Here is a 13,755-nt window from a genome sequence, read left to right as displayed (position 1 = left end):
CCGAGGCTGGGGTAGGAGCTGTGCTATCGCAGCGCTCGGGCGTTCCTCCGAAGCTCCGCCCATGTGCCTTCTTTTCTAAGAAGCTGAGCCCGGCGGAGCGCAACTATGATGTTGGGGACTGGGAGCTGTTAGCCGTGGTCAGGGCTTTGACAGTGTGGAGACATTGGCTTGAGGGGGCACGTCACCCTTTTCTCATCTGGACCGACCACCGTAACCTGGAGTATATTCGGGCAGCGAGGAGGCTTAATCCCCGTCAGGCAAGGTGGGCCATGTTTTTTACGAGGTTTCACTTTACCCTCTCGTACATTCCAGGTTCCCGGAACCGGAAGGCTGACGCACTGTCGCGTCTCTACGACACCGAGGAGCGGACCATCGATCCCACTCCCATACTCCCCGCCTCCTGTCTGGTGGCACCGGTGGTATGGGAGGTGGATGCGGACATCGAGCGGGCGGGTCGGTCAGAACCCACTCCTCCTCAATGTCCCGTGGGCCTGAAATACGTTCCGCTTGGTGTCCGCGATCGTCTGATCCGATGGTCCCACGCTCTACCCTCCTCGGGTCATCCTGGGGTGGAACGGACAGTGCGGGGCCTGAAGGGAAGGTACTGGTGGCCCACCTTGGCTGAGGATGTTCGGCGTTATGTCTCTTCCTGTTCGGTATGCGCTCAGTGCAAGGCTCCTAGGCACCTGCCTCGAGGGAAATTACAGCCCCTCCCCGTTCCACAGCGGCCTTGGTCTCACCTCTCGGTGGATTTCCTCACGGATCTCCCGCCGTCCCAGGGGAATACGGCGATCCTGGTCGTTGTGGACAGGTTCTCTAAGTCCTGACGTCTGCTCCCTTTGCCCGGTCTTCCTACGGCCCTGCAAACCTCGGAGGCCCTGTTCACCCATGTCTTCCGGCACTATGGGGTGCCCGAGGACATCGTATCTGATCGGGGTCCCCAGTTCACGTCCAGGGTGTGGAGATCGTTTATGGAGAGGCTGGGGGTCTCGGTCAGCTTGACCTCGGGGTTCCACCCCGAGAGTAATGGGCAGGTGGAGCGCATTAACCAGGATGTGGGCAGGTTCCTGCGGTCGTATTGCCGGGACCGGCCAGGGGAGTGGGCGCAGTTCGTGCCATGGGCCGAGATGGCCCAGAACTCTCAGCGCCACTCCTCTACCAACCTATCACCCTTCCAGGTGGTATTGGGGTATCAGCCGGTCCTGGTGCCATGGCAACAGAGCCAGACGGAGGCTCCTGCGGTGGAGGCATGGGTGAAGCGCTCTCAGGAGACCTGGAATGGTGTCCAGGAGTGCCTAAGGAGGGCTGGTGAACGTCACAAGGAGAGCGCTGACCGCCACCGCAGTGACGCCCCCGTGTATAATCCGGGGGACAGAGTCTGGCTCTCGACCCGGAACCTGCCTCTCCGCCTGCCCTGCCGGAAGCTGGGTCCGCGGTTTGTGGGGCCGTTCAAAGTCCTGAGGAGGATAAACGAGGTGTGTTACAGGTTACAACTCCCTTCATATTACCGTATTAACCCCTCGTTTCATGTGTCTCTCCTCAGGCCGGTGGTAGCTGGTCCACTGCAGGACGATGAGGTGCTGGAGGTCCCCCCGCCCCCCCTGGACATCGGGGGGGCCCCGGCGTACACAGTCCGAGCCATCCTGGACTCCCGACGTCGGGTCGGGGGCCTGCAGTACCTCGTGGACTGGGAGGGGTACGGTCCGGAGGAGAGGTGCTGGGTTCCGGCGGCGGACATTCTAGATCCACCTATGCTACAAGAATTCCACCGTCGCCGTCCGGATCGGCCGGCGCCTCGCCCTCCGGGCCGTCCCCGAGGCCGGCGTCGGCGCGCGGCTCAGGGAGGGGTACTGTCACAGTATCTCGGTCGGGCGGCGCTCGGCGGTCGTCGTCGCCAGCCTATTAGCTGCCACCGATCGTTGTTTCTGTGTCTTTTGGTTTTGTCTGTCTGTCTATCTCGCACCTGTTTTGTGTTTGTCATTAGTGGGGGGTTATTTAGTGTGTATTTTCAGTTGTGGTTCTCGTGCGGGATTGTTTATTGTCCACTCAGGACAGTTGTGATTATAAATTGTTATTGTAGATTATTATTGCCGGGCTGCGCCCCGTGCGCTTTTCGTTTCCAGTGCGCTTATTTTGGGAAGGTGTTTTTTCCCCTGGCAGACTTCGCCACGCGCCTGGTGCCCTACGGCTATTGCGTGTCAATAATATTTTTAAAACACCGTTGCTCCGGCCCTCTGTCTCCTGCTCCTGATTCCACCTCTCCACTGGTCCTAGACAGTCGTGACAGGAGAAGGGGAGATGTGCCGTCAGTGAGCCTCAAACTCCGTTCAGCTCGGAGTTCATCTGCCCCAGAAAAATGGACAACGGAGACTTCGATTTAACAATCAACTTAAGCGTCGATCAAGCTCTCACGCATCACACAAACATTGAGGTCAACAACAACTGCTCATATCCTCTCAAGGAGACCTTGAAAATGGGCATTCATGAGGACCTTTGTAAGGTCTGGAGGTCTATGGAGAGGGTTGTCTATTATGTGTTGTTCAACACCTTCCATGCGGTATTAGACGGACACCAGTGAACGACATACAGAAGGCATGACTGGTCTATATGTGGTACATGTGTGTCTATGTGTGAATGAATTACCTGGTGTTCATAACTGTCAGTCTTTTTAACTGTGCTCCTAATGTGGGAGAAAGGAAGACGTGCTGAAGGAAGGAAAGACATAGATACATTAACTAGGGGAAGAGGAGATTAATATCTAACCTTAACCTGTTGGGGCTAGGGGGCAGTATTTGCACGGCTGGATAAAAAAATGTACCCGATTTAATCTGGTTACTAATCCTACCCAGTAACTAGAATATGCATATACTTATTATATATGGATAGAAAACACCCTAAAGTTTCTAAAACTGTTTGAATGGTGTCTGTGAGTATAACAGAACTCATTTGGCAGGCAAAACCCTGAGACATTTTCTGACAGGAAGTGGATACCTGATGTGTTGTATTACCTTTAAACCTATGCCATTGAAAAACACAGGGGCTGAGGAATATTTTGGCACTTCCTATTGCTTCCACTAGATGTCACCAGCCTTTACAAAGTGTTTTGAGTCTTCTGGAGGGAGATCTGACCAAACAAAAGCCATGGAACGATGATGGCCCATTCGACACCTGGCGCGCGAGTTCATGTTGGGTACCCTCGTTCCAATACGTTATAAAAGAGAATGCATTCGTCCACCTTGAATATTATTCATGTTCTGGTTAAAAAAGGTGATTTATAATGATTTATGCTATACAACGTTTGACATGTTTGAACGAACGTAAATATATTTTTTCCCCTCGTTCATGAAGTGAAGTCCGGCGGGCTTAGATCATGTGCTAACAAGACAGAGATTTTTGGACATAAATGATGAGCTTTTTTGAACAAAACTACATTCGTTATGGACCTGTGATACCTGGAAGTGACATCTGATGAAGAGAATCAAAGGTAATGGATTATTTACATAGTATTTTCGATTTTAGATCTCCGCAACATGACGGCTAGTCTGTATCGCAACGCGTATTTTTCTGGGCGCAGTGCTCAGATTATTGCAAAGTGTGATTTCCCAGTAAGGTTATTTTTAAATCTGGCAAGTTGATTGCGTTCAAGAGATGTAAATCTATAATTCTTTAAATGACAATATAATATTTTACCAATGTTTTCTAATTTATAATTATGTAATTTGTGGTGCTGACTTGAATGCTGGTTATTGGAGGGAAACGATTTCCTGAACATCAACGCCACAGTAAAACGCTGTTTTTGGATATAAATATGAACTTGATAGAACTAAAAATGCATGCATTGTCTAACACAATGTCCTAGGAGTGTCATCTGTTGGAGATTGTAAAAGGTTAGTGCATCATTTTAGCTGATTTATGGTTTTGGTGACGCCTGTCTTTGAATTGGCACAACATTACACACAACTCTTGTAAATGTACTGTCCTAACATACTCTAAATTTATGCTTTCGCCGTAAAACCTTTTTGAAATCGTAAAACGTGGTTAGATTAAGGAGATGTTTATCTTTCAAAGGGTGTAAAATAGTTGTATGTTTGAAAAATTAGAATTTTGACATTTATTTGGATTCAAATTTGCCGCTCTTGAAATGCACCTGCTGTTGATGGAGTGCACCACGAGTGGGACACTTGCGTCCCACCTAGCCCATAGAGGTTAAGTAAAGGTAACAAGGACGTTGGGGATCACGTAAGGGCCAGGCAGCCTAACTACAGAGCCATGGCAAAGTGCAGTCAGGTGAATGAACCTATGTTAAGTACACACGGCCTAGGGTACACTTAGAAAAGTACATGAAAGTAGGTAACAAGTTAAGTACATATGGACTGGGTGCACTTAGAAAGAAACACACGTGAAAGGAAAATGGGACAAACACCAAGAGTAAGCATGCGATGCATGCATTATTTTTATATCCACGTGAGGAAAGTTTGGCCACCATTATGTTAGAAATAAGAGCAGATATGGGCGTTATCCTCAGATGTGGGCGTTATCCATAGGATTGAAAGATAATGGTGGCAGAAAGCACAAAGGGTTTTTCTTCATTTACATAAAGGATGGACCTATGTATTGTATGTGCATAAAAGCAGAGCTGGGGCCTGAGAAAGTCAGTTGTTCCGCGGACCAGCTCGGCTTTGCTACTTTGTATTAAAGTCTATATTGAATTTACAAGTTCTTGTAAGAGTGATACTTTTAAGACAATTTTCCACGACATACTTTGGTGAGCTTGCCAGGAGTTGAAGGGACCTCAGACAACGGCGTTTTTGGTTGGTGACGGTTTTTCTGGAGCAGTCTCGCAAACGGGTGGCCGCCCAACTATAATAAGGTAAGCTTGTTCTTACAATAGTTGAAATGTTTGTGTAGATTGCTTCGGAGATTCAGTCTCAACGAAGGAGACGCCACGTAGGTCTCTCTATTTAAAGAACTCCTGAAAAATTTAGTGGTACTAAAAGAACTTTTGAATTCAATAGAACTGCATGCATGCATGAATGGGGAATTATTAAATGTGATATGTGTACAATTTGTTGGGATTACATGCGCAGTAGATAGTGGACCGGCTTGTGTGGGTATCCAGCGGGGAGGGCTTGCGCCTGCGCTGACTGGACCGTTCTAACGGGCCCACATGTGTGGTTTTGTTGGGAGGGATTGTCCCGTCTGATTCTGCTTGGCCGAGTTCGACTGTTTCAGGACCTGTTTTGGGATGTGCGTTAACACAGCCCAATCAACCTGATCAGGCGGTTCGTGTTGGGTGTGTGATTCGGGTTGCTCCTCTCACGAGACCATAGATCTGGGAACCTTGTGTGGCCCAAGAGGTGTGTGCATTTGCTCTCTTTCGGCTGGACTGCCTGACCTGGCGTGGGGCTACTGCTGCTGTATGCGTGTGGTCAGAACAAATAGATAAATAGATAGAAATCCTACACAATCGCGCCTAGGAGAAAATTAGAGGGCTTGATTGAGTGGGCTGTTCACGATATCGCTCGAGGAACGAGGATCTGTATGCAGTGAGCAGGTAGGGCACGGGAGAGATTCGATCTAGGTAGACGAATGGTAACCGTGAAAAGTTAGTCCTACAGATAATAACGCTCCGCTTTGCTAACGGCGCCGGAAGATCAGTAGGGTCCACCACGTAGCTGCTCTGAGGAACGGAGGACAGTACAAGGGGGGGACAGACAGTGTGAAGGGAAACTGACTCGATTAAGCAGAATTTCCGACATACTACAAAAATCCTATGAATACAAAGTTATCCTGTGTTGAGGAAGTGTATCAGGAATAGACTGAGGTTTTATTGGTTGCTTTAGGTAAAGCAGGGTGTGGATGAACGAATGTGAATAAAGATTGTATGAATGCAAATAAAAAAGTGTGTTTGAGTGAGTGAAAGTTTCTCTAGGTTGAGGAAGCATATTAGAACAAGTCAGAAGCATAGAGCAAGGAGGAGAGATAACAGGTGTGTGTGCGCGCTATTTTGGGACAGGGGAGGAACTGTGAAGCTCCGCTGTGTAGCCGCTCGATATAGATAGGGAGAGTAGGGGTAAAACTCTCCTGGAGAGAAGGGAATAAAACCAATAGATAACGGATAAGGAGAGCTATATGTAAAGATAAAACATCGATATAATACAGTATATTAAAAAATTGATAAAACTAGGAAAATAAGACAATAAGAAGACAGTAAACACATACACATAGCACACACAGTGCGCAAGGAGGAAAGGAAACACACACAGATAAAGATATAAACTAAAACAAGAAGTAAAAATAAAGACAAGTCAAGCCAGAATTAAATAAGATAACACACGGAACCGCAATAAATGTTTGGCATTCACAAAACGGATAACGCAGCATAGTGTAAACACAAGTAAAATAAAACATTTTAGAATTGCTGGGTCCCTAGGAGGTCGCAGCCTAGGAAAGGGATTTAATACAGGAAAGTAAAGCTAAAGACAAAGATGCCCTTCAAAGGGAATGGGACACCGGTAGAGATCTTGGGGGCCAGACACCCTTTGAATAAAAATGAAATAAAAGAAACATCTGAAAAATGGGAAAAACGTACTAGAAAGTATAATACCAAATGGCCTGCAGAGGGGACATTGGATGTCTCTGTGTGTGAGGAAATGGAGACCCTAATAAAAAACTACAAACCAAACGATAAAAAACAGAAAAGAAAGAACAAACGAGAAAGAGAGAATGAAATATTGAAAATGTTTAAAGACGAAGGAATGGGCCTGTTACACAGCATGAGAACGGCAAGAGAAATGCTGAAGAAAGATCACAAGAAAAATGAGGAAAAGGGTGTGTGGGAGAATAAGCCACCACCTTATCCCCATGGGCAGTATCCCATGGTAACCGGACAGATGGAAATAAGAGGTAGGGTAGAAGTGACAGAGGAGGAGGAGGAAGAGGCCTGCACACCCAGAGCAGTGGGTGCACCCCCTCACTCAGCAGGGAAAGGTCCAACAAAAACAAAGAGACACACAAGAAGCGAAGAAGAAGGTTTCAATTGCTATGGGGGTTTGATAAAAACCCTGAAAGCAATGGAAACAGAAATGGGAAAGAAGGAAACACCGAAACAACACACAACAGAAGGAAGAAAAGAAAAAGACAAGAAAGAAGAGAAGTCACAGAAACACCCAAAAACTCCTGAAGGATCTGATGCAGGCAGCAACTTTGGGGAAGAATCTGAGGATGAGGGAAAAGATAATAGATTCGATATAGATCTATTAGAAAGGAAGAACCGCCTATTAACACAAAAGATACAAGAAGAATATGAGCGAGCAGAGGAAGAGTACGCAAGGGAGCAAGAGAGGCAAGATGAGGCAACAGCTCGCAACCTACAGGAAAGTCTGAGACAAGACTCCACAGAAACAGATCACATGGTGCTCAGAGACAGGGCAAAGAAAAAAGCAAAAAACTATAGTCTAGATCCGTATAACCAATGCCCAATCCTGATAAAAGGAAATCAGGGGCACTACATACCATGGGCTACGCAGGACCTGGAGGGTTTGGTCACCCGGCTGCCGGATCTCCATGAAGGAGCTGGGAAGTGGATCAGAACCTTTGAAGAATTTACAATGGGGAAATTACTGGCGGTGGGCGACATAAGGGCATTACTGGCAAGGGTAACAAGCGTGCAGAGAATGGGAGAAATCATGCAGGAGGGAGGAATCAACGGCACAGAGTGGGAGGTGTCAAGAGACGGACTGATGTTTGACAGGTATAGGCCTGCCATCTGGAGGGCCCTAAGGGCAGCATACCCAACAAAGGTGGACCCCAAGGCACTGAGGGGAGAGGCCATTGGAGCTACAGAAAACCCAGCTGCGTACCTGCATGGACAATTGAAAAAATGGAGAATGGAAACAGAACAGGATCCGGAGGAAAATGAATTGATGACAACAATGTTCCGGACCTCAGTGGTGGAAGCCATGCCCCAGCCAGTAAGGAACCGGCTGGAGGACGTGGTGGGACTTACCTCAAAACCATACAAAGAATTCTGTGACTATGTGGTTCACGCTGTGGAGAAACATAGAAGGGAGGAACAAAAACAAGCTGAGCAAGGGAAAGACATCCAGAGAAGGCTGGCCCAGTTGCAGCTGGAAGAACTGACCAAAGGAAAGAAAAAGATCCAGGCCTCAGTAACCACCTCTGTGCCCGAGATAGGAACAATGGCTGCTGTTTCCCCAGGAGGGCCGCAACCGTTGACCCCTGGCCGGACCCAAGTGCCTGTCCCATTGCCAGTAGCAAATGTGTACACACAGCCCCCGATTTGGACTGGTGGGAACAAACAACAAAGAAATATACAGGGGGATCAGAAGAAAGGAACCAGGACCCCACGGGGGCCACCTGGTGTGTGTTGGGGCTGCTACCAACAAGGGCACACCAGACGTGAATGTCCCGTAAACCCGTGGCAGGATCGTACTGGGGATAATACGCACAATAGGCGTTCACCAGCAAACAACAGCTCCGGTGGCTGGCAGCCACCTGCTGGGGGAAACCAGAATCCCTGGGGCCCTACTGGTGGATGGCAGGGTGACCGGAACCCACCCCCGGGCCATGTGAACCCATGGTCAGGACCCAATCAGATATACTAGGGATGCCCAGAGAATCCTAAAGGGGAGGGTCAGTTTACAATTTTAACTACAGGAGCTGACCAAGAGCCTATGCTGCAGGTTCAAATAGAGAATAGAGGCGTACCCATGTTAATAGATACTGGAGCCACTTACACATGTGTGAGTCCAAATTATGCCTCTCATCTCCCCATGTCTGGTAAATATGCCAAAACAATAGGATTCTCGGGAAAAGCGCAGCTAAATCCAATGACCGCTCCAGTTCGTCTTACTGCTAACGGTAAATCAGCAACAATCCCAATACTGGTATCAGATCAAACACCGGTTAATCTGTTAGGAAGAGATGCCCTATGCCAAATGGGTATACAAATTAAATGCTCCCCCGACGGGGTGATAATACAAAAAATAGGATTACAATTACCGGTGGTAAACACAGAGGCCACAGCCAACGTATATTGGTTAGGAGGTATTGAAACAGATGTAGACAGGACAGTAAGAAGATGGGGTAAATTTATTCAGGCCCAGATACCCGGAGCGGTTAGAGCAGGGTCTGAATATCACTGCACAATGCAATTTGACCCTCATCAGGATCCGTTGCTAGAGCAGCTCTGGGTCTTGGGGGCAAATAACAGGAAAGCACCAATTATGTCCCAATGTATAATCAATGGAGAACAGGGAGCGGCGATGGATGTGATGGACGGAGACGATTCTGAATTTGTGCTGAAATGGTTCAATGTCTCGGACTCTATCCCTCACATCACATTGCTAGTAAATCAAGGTTTCACATCAAAGGATGTGGGACCCATGATGAGGAAAGCTAAAAAGACAAAGTGGGACAAAACAGACAATCCATTGATTTTTCACTCCAAAGATAAAGCATTCATCAAGATAGTAACTACTACAATGATGATTGGCGATCCTAGGGAGATAGAGGTCAGTGCAGACCAACAAGTAGTGTTAGGTGAAGGGATAGGGCTAATTAGCGAGCTTAGAGAAGAAATGGAGAAAATCATACCACCAGAAGTATGGTCACAACATGATACCGACGTAGGGCTTGTCAAATCAGCAAGCCCGATCAACATAAAAGTCAAGCCAGACACCAAACCTCCTTGGAAAGCCCAGTATCCTATGAAGCCCGAAGCTGAGGAGGGAATAAGATCAACGATTGAGGGACTGATCAGGGCAAGAGTATTAATTGAGATGCCAAGCGTCTGCAATACACCTTTGCTACCTGTACTTAAAGCCGATGGTAAAAAATGGAGACTGGTACACGACTTGAGGGCTATTAATGATATAGCACAAGATTGTCCAGCAGAAGTTCCCAATCCTCACACGCTGTTGACTAATGTTCCCCCAGATGCCAAATACTTCACCGTGATTGACCTGTGTGGAGCATTTTTTAGTGTCCCCCTGGCGGAGGAATGCAGGCACTTGTTTGCATTTAGGTACAGAGGTAAAACTCTGTCTTACTCCCGTCTCCCCCAGGGATTTAGGCACAGCCCGCACTTGTTCAATCAAATATTGAGAGCAGATCTAGAAGAATTAATGCTTGACGGCACTCTGATCCAATATGTAGATGACCTACTAATCTGCGCCTCCACGATAGAACAGTGCCACTCTGACTCACTAAAAGTCCTGCAGAGGTTAGCGGATGGAGGACACAAGGTCTCTAAAGCAAAATTACCGTACTGTCAACCCCAGGTTGAGTACTTAGGCAGAACAATAGCCCATGGAACTAAAGCAATAGCTCCAGGACAACTAGAGGGAATTAGCAAAGCACCGTTGCCCCAAACGGTAGCTCAAATGATGACCTTTTTAGGAATGACAGGATTTAGTTCTGATTGGATAGAGGAGTATGTAATCAAAACGGCTCCTCTGAGATAAATAATGAAGGAAGCAGGACAGCTTAATCTAAGAGCATCGCTGGAGTGGACCTCCGATGCTGTCATTGCATTCGAAACACTCAAAAAGGAAATGCAAACAGCACCGGCCCTAGCAGCACCTGATTACACTAAACCATTTCTGTTATACGTAGCAAATAGGTGTGACAACTATGCGGCCGCTATTCTTATGCAGGAAACATGTAGCGGTAGAAAGAAACAACCTATTGCTTACTACAGTTCTAAATTGGATCCAGTAGCTCAAGGCTACCCACCGTGTTATCAGGGATTAGCAGCCTTACATTACGCGTATGACAAAGCCTCGACGATCACCATGGGATATCCAGTGATTATAAGTACCCATCATAAAATAGTGGAGCTGATAGAACAGGGAAGATTTGTGTTAACTAACGCTAGAACCTTAGACTACATAACTTTACTCACTTACCCGGACGTATCCATAAAAAGATGCAACACTGTCAATCCAGCTGACAGAATTCCATTTGACTTTGAAGGACAAGCACATGACTGTGTTGCTGAAGCCCTAACATTTACCAAACTGCGCCCTGATTTAGAGTCCATTCCATTAATGGACCGTGAGGGAAGTAACCTGGAGAATTACTTTGTAGATGGTTCCTGTTTTAAGGACTACACTGGTAATCATGCAGGGTTTGCAGTAGTTAAGGAACAAGGTAGAGCCTTCACCGAGGTAGTAATAGAATATTGCCCCCAACCATGTTCAGCCCAATTGGCTGAACTACAGGCATTAACGGCTGCTTGTGTGCTAGGAAAGGGAAAGACAGTTAACATCTACACCGATTCGGCTTATGCACATGGGGTGTGTCACCTGTTTGGTGCAGTATGGAAGCAGAGAGGGTTTAAAAAGAGTGATGGAACTCCTATCCAACATCATGCACAAATCATTAAACTAATGACAGCTTTAATGTACCCTAGGAGACTGGCAATAATCAAATGTCAAGCTCACAAAAAAGGTAATGATTTTGTTATCAGGGGCAATAATGCAGCTGACGAGGCTGCCAAAAAGGCATCTAGATGTATTGTCCCTATTCTAACGGCACCGTTATTAGATGTAATCGGAATTGCGCCACTCACAACTCCTGCTGAGTTGATTCAAATTCAGGCTCGTGCCACGATCACCGAGAAAAATACCTGGATACAGAGGGGAGCCTCTGTTGATAGACATGGGGTATGGAGAACACATGATGGTGCCATACTTGCCACTACCACATTATTGGGTTTGCTTATTAATGATGCACATGATCTAGATCATTGTGCAAGGGGGGAGGTGGTAAGACAAATCAAAAAACAAGGTTTTTGGTCTCCTTATCTACAAGCAACAGTAGAGGACGTCTTGTCAAAATGTGAAATATGCGCGAAAAACAACATACGTAAAGGTATAACCACGCCTATAGGTCACATACCAGTCCCAGAAGGACCATTTCGACACATTGTGATGGACTATGTAGACATGATAAAACTTGCTTATGGTAAAAGGTACATGCTAGTCATAATAGACAGGTTTAGCAGATGGATAGAAGCAATACCGTCGGCTGATCAAGGAGCAAACACCGTGATAAAATTCTTATCAAAAGAAATAATACCTAGGTTTGGTATTCCATCAGAAATCAGTTCAGACAATGGCGCGGCGTTCATACAAAAAGTGGTAAAAATCATAATACAGAAACTAAGGATGAAACAAAGACTAGGATGTGTGTATCATCCCCAATCGCAAGGAATCGTAGAGAGAGCCAACGGCTCGCTGAAAAATAAAATAATAAAGATTTGCCTATCCACGGGGCTTAACTGGGTAGATGCTTTGCCGCTTGCACTAATGAGCAGTCGCATGGAAACTAACAGAAACACGCACTTGTCACCGCATGAAATGCTTACGGGTCGACCCATGCCTGTGCCATCACTAGGGGGACTGTATAAAGGTCCCTTGTTAGACATACTAGAAACAGAACTAAAATCATATGTAAAGCATCTAACCAAGATACATGAAGCTATATATTCACAGGAGAAAAAGAAGGAACCGGAGCAGAGACCAGAAGGGCCACGCCAGGTGATACCAGGGGACCTGGTCTACATTCGGGTGTTCCGGAGAAAGTGGGATCAACCAAGGAGAGAAGGACCCTACGAGGTGGCCGAAGCAACGTCGACAGCCGTCCAGGTGAAAGGAAGCAAGACGTGGTATCATCTCAACCACTGCACCAGGGTCCCGACAGACAGGAGGAAACAACCGAATAGGAATGAGGACCCAGAGGATGCTGATACACCAAACGGGGGCACGACAGGAGAAGGAACAGCGGAAGAGAACGAGGCTTCGGAAGGAAGCCAGGAAGCTAGCAAGCCAGGCGAAAGCCAAGAGACGGCTGACACACCACCAACTGCCCTCAGAAGGAGTAAACGAAGAGACAGGGCAGGAGAAGAAACTGGCCAACCAACGATATTCAAGCCTATGGGACCAGAGACTCCAAGGGGGGGGGGGTGAAACGATATGCCTAATACTCCTGGTGGTATGCCTACTGTGGCAGATATCTATGGCGAAAGCCCAATACAATGGGATCCAGAAGTACACCCCGAAGAATGGGAACAACTCTTCCCTGGAATTGATGACTACCCAAATGGGGAGCCAGGTGGAGCAGAAGAGGGAGATGATCCAAGGGCCGAAGAGCAAGGGGCTTTTCCCACCATAGACTTTTCGGCACTCACCTGGTCCCCCCGATGAACAATTGAATAGGGAAAAAAGAGAGGAACCTGACAGACAACCAGGTGGGAAGAACAGGGTCAGAATTATAGTCCCACCTCAGATCATAACGGAAGCAGGAGAACAGAAAACAGTCGCGATATACAGGATAAAACCCCTACCGGAAGTCGCCTACTGTGGATGGACTCATCATCAGACCAAGGGAGAAGTGGTCTGGGATCACAAAGGATGTGACCTAACAGTAATTAAAGAAGAAAATGAATGGGTGCTCAGCATAAAAAACATTGAACCAGTTGAAGGAGAAGAATTTATAGTTGAGCTGACACATACAGGACTGGTTGGAGGAAGCAGTACAACCACCATGAAAATCGAATTCACACCAGCACCCGATCCAGAAGTACTTACAACAACTAGAACCACGACAACTGTGGCAGCAGCTGTAAATACCACAGTGGTCACGACTGGAGTAACATCTACTACTCTGGGTGAGAAATCCACTACACCTACAACGACACCTGTGACTACACCTACAGCGAAACCTACA

Source organism: Salmo salar, chromosome 23, assembly GCF_965601325.2.
Source record: "Salmo salar chromosome 23, fSalSal1, whole genome shotgun sequence".
NCBI classification, from domain to species: domain Eukaryota; kingdom Metazoa; phylum Chordata; class Actinopteri; order Salmoniformes; family Salmonidae; genus Salmo; species Salmo salar.
Note: the sequence above shows the minus strand (reverse complement) of the source record.